Below are 20,394 nucleotides of genomic sequence, written 5' to 3'. Positions count from 1 at the left end.
CTTTTGGGGGACTTTTGGGGGGATCTCGATAGGACCTTTTATTAAATCTTGGACCATGGGAAAGGCTGGGCCGTATCCATTTCTTTTGATTTGTAAACGGATGTTGGGCATATTCAACGGCATCATAGGTGTCTTCGTTTTGCCCTGTTTATTGCCGTCCTACGTTGCTAGTTTAAGGGCTCTCTCTAACCCAGATTTTAGCTTCCCTTGCCCTATTTGGAGTTGGCATCACCTGTGTGAGACCAACATGGCTCTGAGATCCAAAACAGTCCAAGCGACTAGCTTTGGAAAACGCACTCCAAGAAAGGCCCATGGCCATGGCCACTGTTGTGTTCTCCCACAACAATGAAGACTGCACAGGGAAGGAAGAAGAGCCTGACAAAAATGGATTCTCTGTCCAATGAGCTATAGGTTTTTCCAGTAGGGCTTTCTTCCGACCCTTGTACACTTTGCTGCCATCCACAAACCCTGGGCACTGGTTTCTTGCCCCCACAGCCCTGCTGTCTGCAGAATGGCACACAGCACACTAAAAGCACACTTATTATTAGATTTTCTGCATGGTTACATAAGCCTACAAAAGGGGAAAATGTAAATGATTCAGGAAGATATTCTTCATGTGGTTCTCATGAAATCTTTAATATCTTAAGACTTAGGAAGAGCCCTCCTGGCAAGATACAATCAATTTTCATGCTTCATTAGGAAAAGAGTCCTTTCAGTAATGTTAAGAAAATGGCTATAGGCAAGAGAGGAAAAAACTACTCTCCGGACTGAACAAAACCCCAAGGCACTTTGGACTAGATCCTTCCTTCGCGCCCACAGCATATCTGAAATGAAAAGGAACGTTCGCGGAGGGTCGGCGGGGATTACATTTTGACCGGCCTGTCTACCCACAGAATTGCACGCAATCCAGTAGAACTCCTCATCGGTCGGCATATGAATCTGAACGGACCGTGGGCTACGCCGACCACAGTGCTCCCCCGCCAAAAAACACAGCAATGACAGGACAGGCACAGCCGACCGGGGGCTTGTGTGCCGGAAGGGGCGAGGGCAGCACTGGGGAGACATCACCCACACGCCGAGCTCCTTCAAAGGCAAAAGCGGATCGCGCCAGCTTGTTCCTTTCCTTTTGATTTGAAAACTACAGCTTCTGAAGACCCAGTTTCCCTTCATTTCATACAAACCAAGAGTACAAAAATAAATTTCTTAAGAGCGCCATTGACATTATTTTCTCTGACACTGGAATAATCAGCTGGCAAACCCTGCATTCACTTTTTTTCTTAGCCAAATGTTGGCACCGAAGTCTCCTTTTCGGTCTCCAAACAACCTGTCTTTAGTACTGTCCAGTCTAAAAGCCCCTGTCCTACTGTGGTGACATTCACTCAAGGAAGCTACGTGGCGTGGAGTCCTACAGATGTTGAAAAGTGAGGAACACACAGAAACACCTGCCAAAAGCAATCTACTTTCTGAGTTGTTTAAGTCACTCCTTCATTCATCCATTCACACTCCCATCAGCTTATTTCCACTGTCCTCAAGAACTGTACCACGTAAATCCCTGCATATTTAAATAAACAAAATCAAAACGAACCCCGTGTATAATTACAAATGACGAGCAACATATCTTTGTTTCTGCCAAATGCCATGAAACACGCTGACCTCAGAGGAAGTGGGTTTGAAACAACTCCACTGGACGTGTCACACCCTCAAAAGGCTCAGGTGGGCAAGTCAGCCGATTGGTCACGTGACCATGTTCCGTGCTCATCGTTCTCAAGTTCATTTCCCGATGGAAATCCAGGCTACTGCTCTTCCTGCTGGCAAAGATCTAAAGGCAAAGGTCCTGCCTTTCTGTGTAAAAATTAAGTGCAGGATTTGAAAAGAGCTTCCTTCTTCCCTCTGCCCTTCCAATCACCGTTGGATTCCACGGGCCGGGAGAGGCGCTGGAGGGTCACACATGAACAGGTGACATTCCCTGCTCTCCAGGAGCCTATCATCACGTGGGGGGTGGGCGTGGGCGTGGGGGGCGACAGGCACCAAACGAACCGTCACAGTTCTCTGTGTCCAGGCTGCTCCAGTGGACGTAGGAGATGCCCTAGCATCAATTATATCCCTTGGAGTCCCCCGCGACACTTCAGAACAGCGCAATGCAGGCACAGAGTAGGGAATCATTCATTCATTTGGTTGGCTTATCAGTGACCACATACTAACCATCTACTACGTGCAAGCCAGGCATTGTGCTAGGTACGAGGGCAACGGAGATGGATAAATGGCTCCCGAGGTACCAACGAAAGGCTGGTAGGAAAGCCAAGGCGTTAGTGAGCTGCTCTGTCTACAAGTGTATGGGACACGTCCAGATGGGTCACTTGGGGAGATCTCCTCCAGCTGGGTCTGGAAGGCATATACTTACTAAGTGGCTTAGGAAGTACGGAGAGAGGCAGCATGGGAAAGTAAGGAAGAAGGAACAAAGAAAGGACACAGGAGGCACAGCAGGGACTGTGCCCGTCTGCCTGGTGGGCAGCGCGATGTTTCTGTGTCCCCAGGCCGTGCGTTGGTTGGGCTGAAGGATTCTGCACAAGCCCGGACCTATACTTCTCTGACTTCACTCAGGATGTAATCCAGGCATCATCACCGTCTCGTGAGCTCCCTTGCTGCGCGAGCACAGCTCCCCGCTTCTTAGAACAGAGAAAGGCACAGACGTGGGGACCGTGACGCACATGCCCAGGGAGTGGAGACACCATTTCTCATCTGCTCACAAATTTCAGTGAGTGTCTACTATGTATCGAGTGGACTAAGAGTATGAAAAATTAGGCTTAATAATCCTTTAATAGCATGAGGCTTCAAACACTGCGCCCTCGCTCCAGACTTACTCAGAGGCTTGGTTATTCGCGGTCTCATACCCCTGCAGGTCCCTGCGTCTAGATCTCCGTGTTTGGGCTCTTCCAGGGAGAGAGTAAGGAATCGGCCTCCATGTGATGTTTTTATAAAGGCTTCTCTACCTGAAAATGCCAGACACATTTCAGATGTCAAATCTAACGTGGTGCTCAGGGTGGGTGACTGATCCATGTGAAGGCTCTTAAGTGGGAGTAGAAACCTGTCTGGCTGATTGTCTTTTCTGCACACGCGCATTTAAACGTTCACAGGCTTGTGGGCCAGAAATAGCTTCTGGGGGAGTGTGACATTACATCACAGACTGGGGAAGGCCCTGTTACCCGAAATCAATGAATGCTTGTTATGCCCCTCCCCAAAAGGGGACTCTGTTGAATGCAGGGCCGCTAGAGTCAGCCTGAACCTCCAAACCGTCCCTTGCGGGGCACTGTTACGTGTTGAATCGTGTCCCCCCCCCCCCCCCCGATTCGTATGTTGAAGTCCTACCCCTTAGTACCTCAGAATGGGGCTGTATTTGGAAGTGGTGTCATTGCAGACGTCACTCGTTACAACGAGGCCATCTCAGAGTAGGATGGGTCCCTCTGCACTATAGCTGGTGCCCTTGTAAATTGGCAACGTCTGGACAGACACACACGGGGAAGATTCGGGTCATACCGTCCACAAGCCAAAGAGCTACCTTCCAGAAGCCAGCGGGGAGACCCGGAACAGGTCCTTCCCTAGCACCTTCAGAGAGGGAGCATGGCCCTGTCACACCTCAATTTATACTTCCAGGCTCCAGAAATGGGAAAGAAGAAATTTCTGTTCTTTAAGCCACTGTTTGTGGTGCTTTGTGAAAGCCTCCCTGCAAAACTAATCCAGGCATAGAATAGTGCTGTGTACGTGTACAGGAATGACTTCATCGCCTAGTGACTGGAATTCAGTTATCAAGTAATCATATCAACACTGTTGGGTTCCTCTCAGCCTATCCTGTGCCCATTCGCCCAAGCTACAGAATTCTTATTGAAAGCCCGAGACAGGTGCATTATACAGTGGCTTGAGCTGCCTCTCTATCAGTCAGGTTGCCCACACTGGGTATGACAATGAACTCCGTTATTTCTCAGGTATGTACCACACTACCTCTTAGTTTGAGAAGGTCCCGATGGTCAGACAGATATGGAAGGTCATTATTCCATATTTGATCTAAGGGCCACTGATGTTTCTATACTCATCTACACTTACAGCTTTCAATTTGAAAGTTTTTTCAGTTTATTTATTTTGAGAGAGAGAGAGAGAGAGAGAGAGAGAGAGAGAGAGAGAGAGAATCCCAAGTAAGCTCTGGGCTGTCAGCACAGAGTCCAATGAGGTGCTTGAATCCATGAACTATGAGATTAAGACCTGAACTGAAATCAGGAGTTGGATGCTTGACCGACTGAGCCACCCAGACGCCCCTACGCTTACAGCTTGAAAACACTGAGGAATACAGAATGGAAGCTTATTCAGAATAGATCAAACAGCCTGACTTTGGGCTTCACTATTTGGTAATTGGCTTAAAAAATTTTTTTTAATGTTTATTTATTTCTGAGACAGAGACAGAGACAGAGCATGAGTGGGGGAGGAACAGAGAGAAAGGGAGACACAGAATCCGAAGCAGGCCCCAGGCTCCGAGCTATCAGTACAGAGCCTGACGCGGGGCTCGAACCCACAGACCGCGAGGTCATGCCCTGAGTTGAAGTCGGACGCTCAACCGACTGAGCCACCCAGGGGCCCCGGTAATTGGCTTTTAATAGCGATTTTATCCAGTCAGGAACCAAAGTTCCCTTGAAAGTTTCTGCTTTTTCCGGAAACAGGATTAGCTAAAAAATTAATAATGCAAAGAAGCGAGGGGTAGGGTAGGGTAAGAGGACAACGATGTTTTAAACGATCATTAAACTGTATTTAAAAACTGAGCCTGGGCGGCTCAGTCGGTTAAGCATCCGACTCTTGATTTCGGCTCAGGTCATGATCTCACAGTTCGTGTGAGATCGAGCCCCGTGTCAGGGTCTGTGCTGACAGCACAGAGCCTGCTTGGATTCTCTCTCTCTCTCTCTCTCTCTCTCTCTCTCTCTCTCTCTCTCTCCTGCTCTATCTCTCTCAAAATAAATCCAAAACTCTTTTAAAGCAGTTTCCCGATTTCTCTTCCTCCATGACAGCACAAACACTGACTTCAACATCTGTACCTGTATCCCATGTACAGGTGGAGGCTTGCATGGTTTGGGTCCCATCTAAAAGAAAGAGAAATCGGACACCCACAAGAGCTGGTGTCAAGCTTTTAGGTCTCAACCCAAGCTTTCTGGGGAGGCGTGGAGAACAGAGGTGGACGGGAGGTGGCAGGGTCACAGGAAGGTGGGGAGCCTCGACATGGGTCCCTACACAGAAGGACGTCCCAAAAAGCCTTTTTGTACCTCTCTTCCCGAACTCCATTTCACATGGTAATCATGCTTCAGCCTGCCCCCCACCTCACCCCACTCTCTCTCTCTCACGGCCCCTCACCAACCCCCCTGCCCCATTCATCACCTTTTCTTTCCCTTGGGGGCAACTTGGCCTAATCTCAGCTTCATCATTCACCTTTCTGACCTCACAACAAATCGCCGCCCAAACAAGCCCAGAACTAGTCCTCTCAAGACGGCAAGGAAGGGAGGGGATTGCAAATATTTACAATTTGTAATTGTTTTTCTTTTATTCGTGGCACATTCTGTATTAATGCAGACAGGGCTGGAGGACTTCTACTTTGGAATACTCCATCCCACCAAAGTCGTTCCAGCCGAACTCTTCGTGCTACTAAATTCACTCTTAATTATATTTCCTTGCCTCCCCCACCCTCCAAATGATAAAATTCAGTCTTTCACTTAACGGGAGAGGCAGTGGAGCTTCGAGTGCTCCTAGGAAATCCTCGATACATTTCATCCATTATTGATGATAATTAGTATTGGATTTATATTCAAATAATTCACCGCTTATTAACACATAATTCTTAAAATGTAAGTCTCCCCCCCCCCCCACTTTCCTGTTTATGGTCATTAGATCATTCCACTAAGAGCTTTGCCTAAACAATTTATTCATTTAACATTTAAGTGCCAAACACTTAGCTAGTAACCTGGAGACAAAGAAGAGTAAGATACTGCCATCCCTGTCTTAAATGGAGGGAGGGATTATACAGGAGGAAACCCATCTGACTTGGGGCACTCTTTCGGCCCAATAAGGGCCAATGCACCTGCACGTCAAGAAAAGATTGACCAAAAAAAAAAAAAAAGAGGTTAGAGTGGGAGAGAGCCAAAGCATAAGAGACTCTTAAAAACTGAGAACAAACTGAGGGTTGATGGGGGGTGGGAGGGAGGGGAGGGTGGGTGATGGGTATTGAGGAGGGCACCTTTTGGGATGAGCACTGGGTGTTGTATGGAAACCAACTGGACAATAAATTTCATATATCAAAAATAAATAAACATTAAAAAACATTTTTTTTAAACTGAAAATGAAAAGGAAAAGAAAAGATTAGTCATGGAAAAGGTTATGGATGCGATTCCAGGTACAGAATATTTGACTTCACTTTCATGAGCATGGGATTCTCATTTCAATCGAGGAATTACCCACATAAAGAGAAAACCCGGGGCTACCATACTCAGCTGTGATCGGAAGACTAGCAAACGCCAATTCATGACAGCGATTTTCAAACGGCCGTGGTCGTTACTACCACGTAGTGATTATTCCATAACGTAGATGGGCTTTATTCTCTTTGCACTCCGTCTTAACTTCTACTCGGTACGCCCAGGTAATTCAAGAGGCTCGTGTGCCTTATTGCAATTTATATAATGATATTTTGACACCGCGACTTGAATGTCAAAGATTATTCAATCTCTTTCACTACCGGGAAGAGACTGAGCTTTGTCAAATATATCTGCCTCTCCTGGATTTCTCTATGTATCTCCAACAAAGCTTTCAGAAATACTCTTCCACTGATTGTTTGGGACACGGACCCTAATCATGATAAAAGAACTGAACATGGGGTGGGTCCCCAGAAGGTTCTTTAAAAACAGTGTGCGAACTTACTCAGAATGGATGGCCTTGAGATAGAAACTAGAGCAAATGACACGGAAGGCAAGGAGTAGGAGAGGGTGATATCGCTTCAGAGCCATTCCTACTTAGTTCAGCCTTCAGACTTTACGCACCAAATACGTGTCCGCTGACTGCCTGCTCCCTACCAGACACAAGAAATAGAAGATCTGAAAGACACAGCCCTTGTTAGCAACGAGCTCGGTGTGCCTCATGGGTGGGACGTACAGGACAGCTCAGTGAGACCAGGAGGGAGAGGTCAGGGTGGATTCCTTGCAGGTGACAGCGATGCTGAGTTTTGGAGAATAAAAATAAACCAAGGAGAAAATAGCTCCAGACAGAGGAAGGAGCATGTGCAAAGGCAGGTGAGGGAACATGTCACGTTTGGGGAAATACATGTGCGAAGAGTCTAGGAGGGGAGAGAGGAACGGGTCAGTGGTCTTTCCCACCCCTCCTCCTGAAGGTCACAGACCATCTCTGAAGGGTTCAGCTGGGACATTTTTAATATTAAAAAGGTCACTCTGGTCACAGGGTAGAGGATGGGGAGGAAGGGACCAAGTTCTACAGGCAGGGAGAATGGTCAGGAGGATCTTGCCGCATGCCATCGGGATATCACAGATTCCAGCCTGGGGCAGAGGAGAGGAGCCACGGAGGAGAGAGACTGCACAGGCAGAATCCACACCACGGTTAGCGAATGGTGCACGGGGACGCACGAACGAGCAAGACGGGGCTTCTGGCTGGCTAGTGCCATTCACACGGGGATACGGGAAAGCTGACGTAATCACGTCTTTCTAACCCGGTGACTTCATTTCCCATTTTACCTTTAGGATGAAAAGTTTAAGATTTTTCACTTGGTAGTGAAGTCTGTCAACAATCCACTACTCACTCAGTCCACATCAGCTGATCTGGCGAGCTGAACAGACACACGAAAACAACTTTCTCCATCTGACGACACATCCGCATTTTCTGAATTATTAGCTTGTCTTCGTGAACGAAGAGAAATGTAACTTATTCAAAGAATAAGATAAATGCAAACATTTCCCCGATAAGGCGCTAATCTCAAACACATTCTCTCTCCTGATAGAGGGCTCCCGTCCATTCATCTGATTATTGCCTGTTCCTATCTTGGTTAGGGTTTCTGTCCTCTCCTTCACCCTGAAGGCTATCAATCTTCCCCCAAGATAAGGAAGATCTAGGTAGAAACAGATACTTTGGGGTTCCAAGAGGACAAAGCCGTAATCCTCAAACACAAGGACACATTCCAGGCTCTACAACAGTCTGCATTATTAGACTTTATTTTTTCCAGTAACGAAGCCACAATTCAGGAATCTATGCAAAACTAATGAAGTGAACTCCACCAAGTTCCCATCAATCACTCCTTCTTGACATCCTGCCCTTCCTGAGGTGACGATGTGCCATCTGCTTGTAAGGGCTATCGACACCGAGTTCTCTGCGTTTACTCCCGCTGGTGCTTCGGAGACGGCTGGGGAGCCGTGACAGCCCGTTAACTGTGAAAAATGGGAGTTCAGGACTGGAGGTGGCTGAGAACATTTTAACATATCTGCAAAGGCACAAGATAGTTAGGACGGTTATGCTGTGATCTTAAACGTTCCCTTTCAGATCAGACGGAGCCCTTAACACAAAACTTCTGCATAAGAGAAACAAGGAGAAAACTATGATCAAACGACGCATTGCGGGAAGGTGGCGCTCCTCCAGAAAGTCAAGAGAGCAAATGTGAGCACTCCCTGACCTATCCTGACCTGCTCCACCAGGCCACCTGGGCTGAGTCTCTGACACTGATAAGTCCCCGGGGGAAGGAGAAATAACCTTTGTAAGGAGTACAACGGAGGCAGAAATAAAAGAAATGAAGACGTGCACTTCAAGAATTCAGGATGTACATGTAGAGCGATTAGCATAGCTCCTTAGGCTAACAGACTGGCTCCAAGGGGGAATAGGCCACCACTCACTCCCTTGTATTACTTTTACATAGATCTGTTTCCCAGCTGGGGCTAAGTTATTTCTTTGAGGACCAGGGCCACATCTTCATCATCAGAGTATGATGTGTCTAACAGCACCCGACATAGAATAAATGCTTAATAAACGTTAGTTTGTTAAATAAATGCATTGGGAACAAGGGATCGAGCAAGTCTCCGAGTTACAGGTTGATTAGGAGGATGAATGGCTCCGTGGTGGTCGTGGACCAGCACTTAAACTAACCAACAGTCCTGTGGCAAGTATGTGCTCCTGGATGAAGCAGAGCCAAGGTCCTCCCTCCCTCAGTAAACCGCTGTTGCTCTCTGTAGGGTCATAAGAGAGCTTGGCGACAGCCCCTCTGGAGACACACATACGACTGAGCGCTGAGTCAAAGAGACAAGTTAGAGAGATCAGAACTTCCTCCCTCCTACGCTCGGGGTCCGATCTCTCCACTGGCTGCTGGGGCGGAGGCAGCGCTGTGTTACTCCCGTTGAGAGTCAAACTCAGACTGTGCCTGCCAGTGAGTCTCAACCAAGGAGGGTGTTACCTTCCCAGGGACATCTGAAAGGGAATGGGGGTATTCTGGATTCTCACGATAACTCGGGGGACGTGACTAGAATGTAGTGGGTGGGGACAAACGAGGGTACTATTTGTACTGTAATGAACAAGACAGTGTGCGTGGCTCAGGACCATCCTGCCTGCTTTGTTAGGAGACATGCAATGTAAATCCCTTCCAGAACAGACAGTACCGTCCTAGGGTCCTTCTGTATTTCATCCTTCTCTCTTCATAAAATACGTAGGTTATCAGACATTCCCTGTCAAGATCTTACACCTGCGGACTGTCTACCATAGTAATATTGACAGCCAACAGTTACTGAGCACTCAGTCCATGCCAGGTGACATATATCTAATACATAACTGAATCTTTGCGACAACAAATTTGGTAGGTATTCTCTTTTAACTGCCATGAGTAAACTCATCCGGAGAGAAAAAAAGCTCCGAGAAGTGCAGGAGCCAAGATGTGAACCCAGGTTCCCATAACCTCGAGTGCCTAGACGTGACCATTAGACGATGATCCTGGTTTTCATGTTGGCATGAACTCCAAGCTTGGTATGCATGGGGAGGGAGGCTGAGGATGCCGAGGAGCTGGGGCAGAGACTTGACCATGGACGGAGTCCCCTAACCAAAGAGCCTGCAGCCAAGGTGAAAGGGACTATAGGTCCCCATGCAGTGCTGTCGACCGCCATCATGGGAAGAACTCCATCAGCAGCAAGGGCGCACAGCTCAACAGGTGTATTTCATCAACTTTGTGCCAAAGTCCCTGCTACCCAAGTACAGAACTTCCCTGAGAGCAATCCTTCACCTAAAAACACATGAACATCCTGGAAACAACAGAGGATCCAACATTTTTTCCTTTCAACAGCAGCAGATCATATTTATTTCCATAAGATGTATGGACTCTCTCAAGACCCAAGTGCACAAGGAGGTAGACTTCTGAATTCGGGTGCAGGCAAGTGCTGTTACTTCGAATTAAATATGTTATTTCAGGTCTGGTGTGTACCTTTCAGGGGAAGTCCGCTGTTGTTACCCCTGGGAATTTCACAAGTGCCTTTTGACTGCCATGTTACGGACTGTACCAGAAAGCTGGCATGATTCAACGGGACTAGGAAAAAAGGAGACACCAGGGGCCGCGTCCTTACCGAAGCTCAGCTAGTGGAATGTTGCATGACCTCAAGTAACTTGGTGTCCAATTCTCAGGCCTCTGCCCACGGGTTACTAGACTTTTCTAATCTAAGATGATCTGTATTCTGCCGCCTCTGTGGCTAGTTCACAGGCTTGTGGTGGGGATCAAATGAAAGAACAGTGTGCAGGCAAGTAAACTGGAGATACGACTGTGAGAAATACAGTATCATCGGCACGGTTTTTTCAAAAGCAGAGAGGAGAGTCTCCACTCTGCTTGGTTTATAATGCCCACCTGACCGATGCTACCTTCGTTTGCTGAACTACCATTCGTCATCCTTCTTTTTTCCTGAGCCCAGTGTGCCTAGATTAAAAAGGCATCAGAGGGAAGTCTGGGTGGCTCAGTCGGGTGAGCGTCCGACTCTTGATTTCGAGTTCCTTCTGTCTTGAGCGCCCTTAATTTTCTTGTCCTCCTCGAGGCTGTAAAGCCCCTGAATGAATGGAGAGGAGGCAGCGGTCTTGGTTGCTCAGCTTATTGGTCATCCTTTCACTACAAGACCTACCCAGCAGATAATACGCTAGCATGTGACACATCTTCTGTTCATTTTCCTTCTGGAGGACAAAGAAACAGCAGCCAAGAGGGGAGGGTCAATGGGAAGCACTAGCCAAACACGCAGGAGTCCCATGACTAACACGGGCATTGCATTTGCTCTATTCCAAACGAGTGGGACTATCCCACGCGTTTCCTTGCTGCAAGAAACGTATAGACTGTGAGTTTGCCAACTCTGTAGTTCACAGCGGAGGCAAGTGAGGCTCGCTCAAGGGGATGTAACAAAGTACAGGTGCAATGTTTGGCTAACCTGAGCTTCCTGGACTTTAAACTAGCAACTGGTCGGAACCTGTAGACTCAAGGGTGTGCTCATGCTAGTCCTGGAAGTAGGAGATTCTTGACCCATAATGCCAAACTCTTGGTTCACTTCCCAAGGACTTCTGGCACTGGAAGTCTTTCTTTCTGAACTCTGGTGTTCTCATTACCACGTCTTCAGGATCTGTTGCCCCACCGCCTTCCTGACTAATCTCCGTTACCCTCCATCACCTGGACCTTGGACCCCACTGGGACCTTTGTATGCATGCGCATATACATTTTGGGGGTATATCCCTTTGTACGATATGCATGCAAATAACTTCCTCTCATAGACTAATCTGTTTTTTAGATGCCTGACTTTACACTGTATCCCTAGCTACTCAGCCCTGAAACAAATGAACTCTGGCCTTGCTCCCTAGTTCAGAACCTGGGCTGTCAGACCCTCTGGGTGCACCTTAGCTGCTGTCTCTCTTCAGTTTTGGCTTCTCACCCCCACTTATACCTTCACTATCTGTGGTAGTGGCAGTAATCCATTCCTTTCTTAAATTTTAATTCCAGTGTAATTAACAAGCAGCATTACATTAGTTTTAGGTGTAGAATGTACTGATTCAACACTTCTATTCATTACTCAGAGCTCATCACGACAAGTGCCCTCCTTAGTCCCCATCACATATTTCACTCATCTGCCCACCCACCTTCCCTCTGGCAAACATCAGTTTGTTCCCTATAGTTAAGAGTCTGTTTTGGTTTGTCTCTTTTTTCTTGTTTGTTTGTTTTGTTTCTTAAATTCCACATATGAGTGAAATCATATGGTATCTGTCTTTCTCTGATTGACTTATTTTGCTTAGCATAATACCCTCTGTAGCCATTCACATTGTTGCAAATGGCGGCAGTAATCCATTCTTAAAAAGCAAGGTGACAGACTCAAGGTATCAAACACACACACACACACACACACACACACACACACACACACACAGGCAAGCACCAGAGATTGTATAGTAATGCATGGTAGACAGGAGACCGGAAGGGTGGGTTCTCATTCTGGTCCCACTCTGTAGCAGCACCCCAGATGTAAGATGGTTCCAATACTACAAGTCCTGTCTTCTGCTCCCCAGGAACATTGGGAAGAACATAAAATGATTGCTATGAAGGTCTTTTGAAAACAATAAACGCTGTTGAGATTAAAACTATCATAGCTATGGATTACTATTATAGTTTTTTTTTTTTTTAAAAGCAACTTTTCTTTGAATTACTCATGATGCAGCAGCAGCATAATCCTCCCCCATCAAGACCGGGCTCTGTTCAATGAGATGCTTGTAGGCATGGCCGCCCATCAGAATCACCGCCATGCCTTGTAGTAAACACAGATTCTCAGACATTTTCAATCATCCGTGAAGCCTGAATTCTTAACACTGATGCAAAGGAAATGGCATGAAAAACGAGTTCCCCAAAGGATGCTGGTCACTTAGGCTTAGGATACACTTTTTAAAAATAACAGGTTTCTCTGTGACTGAAGAAACTTAAGTATGATTCACAAATTTGTTATCTGTTCTTTCCTGCAGGGGATATCAGTTTAAATGTAGGTTTTCTAACGGGTACTTTGGAGTCTAAAAGAGTTGAACTCTGGAGTGAGTCTTCTGGAAGGCACTAGAAGGTTCTGGAAAAGCAGTGTGCCCCATGAATCTATATGCATGGAGTGTGTGCATGGCAACAGCTGACGACAGGGCTTTACCACAGCCTCCATGCCTCTCACCCCTGTAGACTCTACTCTGTCCTCCAGGCCCAGCAGCCCAGAGAGGAGACGTCAGCACCCTTGGCCTGAGCCTGGTGTTTCCACCTGGCCTCTGGTGGCCCCGCCTCTTCTCTGCCGAGAAGTCTGGGGATTGATTCCTCCAGTGGAAACCCTGCAGCCACGTCACCAAGATCAGTGGCCCCTGCACAATGACTCTAGTGAGAGGGCCTGGCAGGGGAGAAAAGCAGAGCTCAGCAGCAGGAAACTCTGATCCCTCAAAGGAAACATGGAATAATGGTGATCAAGAATATGCCAGAAAGTTCTGCTCGCCTGGTTGGCAGTAGAAATGATACTAGCTAACGCTCATCGATAACCTTGCCACCGCCCTCTTTTCAGATGGCTGCTTTTAGGCTCTTCGGTTTGGGGGAAATTCCGATGTTACCAGCAGAGACATGACACGTGGGGAGGGTTGTGAAGAGCAAAGACAGAACTCAGACTGCCCAGCTGATACCCACAGACGTGGAAATGCACGAGTCTTAAAAGTCAGCTAGACCTGAATGACATTATAGCAGCTGCAAACTGGATAACTGCCAGTCATAAATTAAGTGTTCCTAAAATGGCCGGACTTCCTCCTTCCCCTTTGGAATCCTGATGCCTGAAGTTCTTCTTCTTCTTCTTCTTCTTCTTCTTCTTCTTCTTCTTCTTTTTTTAAAGTTTATTTTTGAGAGAGAGAGAGAAAGCAAATGCAAGCGGGGGAAGGGCAGAGAGACAGAGGAGACAGAGAATCCAAAGCAGGATCTGTGTTGTCAGTTCAGAGCCGATGTAGGGTTCGAACTCACGAACCGTGAGATCATGACCGGAGCCACCCGGGTGCCCCCTGACGCTTGAAGTTCTGTTCATGACCACTTTATGCGTACCGATTTACTAGACATCTTCCCGGCCCATTCTTTATCTCTAAAATCACCAGTCAGTGGTTCGCAAAGTGTGGTCCTCAGAGCCAAGAGCATCGTGATCGCAGGGAAACTTGTTAGAAGCGCACATTTTTAGGCCTTAACTTCAAACCTATCGAATCAGAAACTCCGGGGTGGGGTCGGGCAATCTGTAATTTAACAAGCCGTTGAGGTGATGCTCCTCAGCTCATAACTTGAGAGCCATTGTCCTAGGAAATCACATGGTTTCCCTCCCCTTAACATAAACACACCCAAAGGAAATAAGAACCATTTTTTTTTTCGAGAATCTTCAAATTCTTAAAACATTCTATCTGAGTGAATTCATAGGCAAAACACAATAGCATACTGACATTTTTGCTGGATGAAGGCTATTTTTTTAGAACTACTAAAATATCATGTATCTCCCCAATACGGAAACAGCATATGACTTACAAATCATTAAATAGGACAATTATGGATAAGTGGTTTTCTTTTCCTTTTTTTTTTTTTGTACTTTTAAAAAAATTTATTTTAAATCCAAGTTAGTCAACATATAGTGTAATAATGATTTCAGGAATAGAATTTAGTGATTCGTCGCCTACCTATAAGTTGCTTTATTTTAAAATGCTGACTCTCCTGCTACGTTATCTGACTGCAAATACATCTACCGAATTCACGATAGATGACCAGTGCAAACGCTAGTTGTGAGCCTATGGCATTAATGTTTTAAGTCCTGCTCAGGAAAACAAAATGAAATTCTTGGCTTACACATGTGACTGAATAAAGAAAAAATTTTTTTGCAATCAATCTACAATATAGGACTATAAATTTTCCATGTGGATTCTAACATGGGACCCTACGCTTTCTGGTACCACCCCTCCTACCCCCTTAATCTATACTTGGCCCAGATCTCATGGGTCTATACATTTCTTCAGTTTTCTTACACACTTGTCTTCAAGGTAAGTTCAATGCCTGAAACACATCTAGGAGTAAGTTAATAATTCAGTATCTGAAATATTGGTTTTGTTGGCTTTTAGACCTTGTGATGGTTTTGAGTATGAAGGCTGCTTTTACATTTTTTCCCTCTGTTTCGAGCTAGGCTTCTCAAATTCTCCACAGTCACAGTGTGGCTGGTCAGACATGAGGTAGCTATCCTATCACCTCTGGTTACGGGAGAAGGCACCGGTCATCCTAGGTCCCTTCCCCAAGTGTGTCCATCATGAATGAGCTAAAAGTTTAATCCTTTGTTCCCCCAAAACCATTGCCTCCTGGATCTTTCAGGACAGCTAAAACAAACAAACAAACAAACAAACAAACAAACAAACAAATGACAATGTGCTTTTCTCTCTTTGGGAATATTTTCTAGATTCTTGTCTTAAGGACCAACAAAGAGAATAAGAGTTCCTACTAAATTCAGTTCTAAGTCTTCACTGTCTTTCCAACAATTAAAAAACCGAAACTATTTCAAATACTAACCTTAATAACTAGACCCATAAGCCACACTCATAAACCAATACTCATTTTGTTAACCAAAGAGAAATGTACTAGAAAACGTGGGACGAGGAACGGACAGCTCATCCAAAATCCATGGAAATAAAAACCCATTTATGGCTGCACTTTCCATGCTGGTTTTCCAGGATGGTCCTGAACTTGCTGGGTCATGGTACAATTCTGTGCTTTTACGTAGCTGCCGACGAGAAAGGGTGTCTTGTTGGCCCCAGCTTGTACTAGCCTGCAAGAGGGGACTTAAAATTTTCAAGCCTTGGGTTAGACGCAGCCATTATTAAAAATTAAATTATATAAACTTACAGTTGAACAAAGTTATATTAAAAACTCATCAATCCCTAATGATTTTACTCTATTTTGCTATTATTACTATACTTTATTCTTACTATGTGTGACTTTATTTGCTCTTCAGTTGAGATGAATTCCATCAACCTGTAGGATGGAAATATGTATGTAATGGTGAACTACTATGCGTCCTTCCCAACCTCACATTCGATGATGTCATGTCAGCTGCGTTGGAATTGGTCACCGTGGGAATGTCCACAGCACAGAAATCAGCAAATGCTATTAATCAGAACTCCCGGTGTCCCCTCACCAGTAGCTAAATCTGTATCAGCACACGATGGCATTCATTCCAGCTTTCCCTTAAGGGGACTAGAACTCTTCCTCGTGGGGGCCAGGGCTAGCAGAACTGTAGGCCTGGTGACCTTTCCATCACTACACGCATTGCACGTTCCACCCAACCACATACCCAAGTCAGAACTGGCTTCGAGTTTCCAATTAATCTACCGATGATTTACTATTTCCATCATCTGCTTTGAAATCAGCCTGACTCAGAAATGGAATTATGCATGCATCAGCAAGAACTCACACGAGAACAGTATCTGCAGGGAAAAATAATGCCACTTGACATTTGTGTAATCCCTCCCAATGTTCTCATAATTTCGCGGATTATCTTTATGAGTCTGCATAACCACCACTGTGTTGTTTCATTGGCTCCATTTAACAGATGAAGAATGTGAGGTTAGGCGACCCCTCCAAGGTCATGTATCCAGTCGGTTGCCCTGCTGGGACTCAACACCCAGAGATCCAAATCCAGGGCTCGTTAGACTCCATCGCAGGTTACTGCTTTTATGTTGATCTGCTTTGAAAACGGGAATTTTTCAGACGATCAACATCTGAGTTCACTTTTTCCCTCCTTCCTTCGGTTAGCAACGTAGCCAACGATGATGCACCCATCCATCTCTATGTTTGCGAATAAAGACCTCCCCCTGCCCGGCACCCCTGCTCCCTAGTTTGGCAGAAACTGCATCTACACTGCCGTCATGTCCTAGATAAATCAGATCCAAACACACTTTGGTTTGAATTCCTAAAGATGCCGTAGGCATGTGGGAAGAATTAGGAAGTGTTTTATACTTGGGATCTAAATTGTGCAAATCAGGGGGGAAGGTCTATAATATCCAATTTAAAACAAATTAGAACAGTCAATAAAGAAGCCAGGTTTTATACTCAGTGGTGAAAACAGATACACACGCGTGTGTCTGTGTGTGTATGCTCGTGTGTGTGAAGAGTTTGTGTTAGATACACACATCCACACTCCGTGAGGGCAAAACACACCATACACACATATGTACACACATACACACGTGCGTGCTTGTGTGTGCATATGTATGTGATAGTTGTTTTCTCCATCCCGAGGAAGCTAAACACCAAAAGAGGGGAAAAAACTGCCGCCCTTTATCAGCTATGTACACATTTTCTCCTTGCAATATGTCTAAAATGATTTTATGACTAAATCCTGGGAAAAAATGCGAAGAATGCCTGGCTAGATACATGCTTTTCCAGTAAAAACACAACATCGCTTATTAACTGTAGCACTTGGAGGAGGCTTTCGACATGATGTACATTTTTGTTTTAGCTCGAGACAAAATCCTGTTTGGATTTAAGTTTTCTTTGGCTTTAAGAGAAAGTTTCACCGATGGTACAATGTGGGCCTTCGGGCCTCCAGTTCACGTTCACCAGCAGAGGACAGATTAAGTGCTAGTCCGTTAAAATGACTCAGTCCCGAGACTCCAGCCAGGGTTAAAACCTTGAGATGTTTTCTCAACACATTAAGCAGAAATAACTGTAGCAACGCAAACAGCAAACCCATCTGTCCCCTTGTCAGGACTTTTGAGACTGTCAACTGACCGACCTTGTGGCTGGAAAGCATTTGAGAGGAAAAGTTAAAGGCGGCAGCACTTAACGGAAACAAAGAAATTCTTAGAGGTCATTGGTGAATTACTAAGATGGGGATCCTGAGAATAGATGACAGAGTTTCCAGTTTCTCTCACAATTTTGGTGGGTGTGTGGGGATGACTTACAATCATGTTTGGTGACTTAGCCAACATTTTCTTGGAAAGAAATTTCCCTACTGTTCTACTAAAGCTGTAAGTGAATGGGGGCCGAGGTGCTGGTCTGTGCTGAGGACACTTTACAGTAATTCAGGCTGTCAAATTAAAAGCAAACACTTTCTCAGCATTTCCGAAGGCTGAAAGAGTGAAAAATGTGTTGTCTTCTAAGTATATCAGGGTTAAGTCATTTCTTGGCCTCACGGCTCCAGAAGACAGGATGGAGGTGTGTATGGTGAGGGTGGGGGGGCGGGGAAATCACCTAATTCTCCCTCTAACCCACTGGTTCTCAACCAGGGGCAGTGTTGTCCCCCACGAGGGACACTTGGCAATGTGTGCAGGCATGTATGGTTGTCATAGATGAAGGGAGGTGCCCACCAGCATCCAACAGGTAGAGGCCTGGGTGTGATCCTCAATATCCTCCAAGGTACAGGATGACCCCTCCCCCAATGGCCACCCCACAGAGACTTATCTGGTCCCAATGTCAGCAGTGCGGTTGCTGAGGTATTTCTCCAAAGGAGATGTACAGTTGACCAACAGACACATGAAAAGATGCTCAACCTCACACATCCTCAGGGAAATGCAAATCAAAATCACAATGACAAATCACCTCACACCTGTCAGGATGGCTACAATAACAAAAACCCAAGAAACAACGGGTGGTGTTGAAGGTAGAGAAAAAGGAACCCTCGTGTGCTGTTGGTGGGAATGAAAACTGGGGAACACAGTATGGAGGTTCCTCGAAACATTAAAAATAGAAGTACCATACGATCCAGTAATTCGACTTCTGCGTTATTTACCCAAAGAATATGAAAACACTAATTTGAAAAGATACAGGTGAGCCTATGTTTACTGCAACATTATTTACAATGGTCAAACTATGGAAACAGCCCAAGTGTCCATCAATAGATTAATGGATAAAGAAGATATGGTATATACACATACAGTGGAATATTACTCAGCCATAAAAAAGAATGAAATCTTGCAATCTGCAACAACATGGATGGGTCTGGAGGGTATAATCCTAAGTGAAATAAGTCAGAGAAAGACAAATAAATACCTTACGATTCCACACAGACGTGGAATTTAAGAATCAAAACGAATGAAGAAAAAAAAGTCAGTTCGGCGTCTGACGTCAGCTCAGGTCACGATCTCACGGTCCGTGGGTTCGAGCCCCGCGTCGGGCTCGGTGCTGACGGCTCGGAGCCTGGAGCCTGCTTCGGATTCTGTGTCTCCCTCGCTCTCTCTGTCCCTCCCCTGCTCGTGCTCTGTCTCCCTCTCTCTCAACAATAAACATTTTATTTTTAATTAAAAAAAAGAAGACGTAGTGAAACGCAGCTCTCCCTCTCCTGCCTACAACTTTTCTGGAATCCTGCAGGGACTACTGTCCATCCTACGGCAACTGTAGGCTGAGGCAGTTCACCCTTCTCAGCCCCATGCAGGGGCTTGCACCCTCCTTCGAAACTCCCTTCTCTTCTGACTCCACAGCCAGCCCCGTGACATGCCATTTGCTCCTATTTATTGCTTCAAGGTACCCATTTTCAGGTCGCTTTCAGCCTTGGCAGATGCTCTGGAGACCTGGCTGATGGCATTCCTATCGGGCCTCACCCCAACTGTGCAATTTTTCAGTGACCACATGGATGGGCATCTTATGCAAGGACTCCCGGTTCCTCAATCTTTTCTGTTCCTTAATGTCTCCCCTTCAGATCGTTCATTCGTTCATCACACATTATGGTGCACCTCTTTCATACCCGACTCTGTGCGAAACATATCAAAAGCACCGTGTTGTTTTTCTAGACTCAAAGAGATTACAGGCTAGATGAGGAAGGGGGAAAAAAGTCTGTATTGTGGTGCCAGCAAGGAGTCTCAAGAATCACAAGCCAGAGAAAGGTTCAGAGACGATCATGGTCTGTTCTTTGCTAGGGTGGGATATTTTGGCCATGTTTGTTGGCTGATACTCTAACCCAACAGTTCCCACACGCTGGTCTGAGAACCAGGCCCAATCCATGGAAACAAAGAAAGATGATGACAATATAGTAACTTTATCATAACACTAAACTTCTATGATTTATTCTGAAACTATGTTATTCTCATTTAGGGATGTCAAAATCTTCTTTCCTTTTAAAAAACATTAGGTAAGTTATTTTTAACTTTTTATTTTTTATTTTTTATTTTTTTCAAAAAATTTTTTTTTCAACCTTTATTTATTTTTGGGACAGAGAGAGACAGAGCATGAACGGGGGAGGGGCAGAGAGAGAGGGAGACACAGAATCGGAAACAGGCTCCAGGCTCTGAGCCATCAGCCCAGAGCCCGACGCGGGGCTCGAACTCACGCGAGATCACGCGAGATCGTGACCTGGCTGAAGTCGG

At 45.8% G+C, this 20,394-nt stretch overlaps 1 protein-coding gene across 11 annotated transcripts in view; it reads right to left on the bottom strand.

Moving 5' to 3' along the window:
* The window catches only part of ATXN1 (ataxin 1), a 427,925-nt gene that overhangs the window by 67,880 nt on the left and 339,651 nt on the right, over positions 1-20,394 (bottom strand). The window contains exon 7 of one of the 11 annotated variants that reach the window (XM_040460441.1): positions 2,862-2,990. The exons of the other annotated variants lie outside the window; for them this stretch is intronic. The gene's annotated coding sequence lies outside the window, so the exon portion shown is untranslated. The remainder of the gene's footprint in view (positions 1-2,861; positions 2,991-20,394) is intronic. 11 annotated transcript variants of the gene reach the window in all.

The sequence above is a fragment of the Herpailurus yagouaroundi genome, unplaced genomic scaffold (assembly GCF_014898765.1).
Source record: "Herpailurus yagouaroundi ecotype Mexico unplaced genomic scaffold, PumYag 250, whole genome shotgun sequence".
Lineage (NCBI taxonomy): Eukaryota > Metazoa > Chordata > Mammalia > Carnivora > Felidae > Herpailurus > Herpailurus yagouaroundi.
This window is presented reverse-complemented; position numbering and strand designations above follow the sequence as displayed.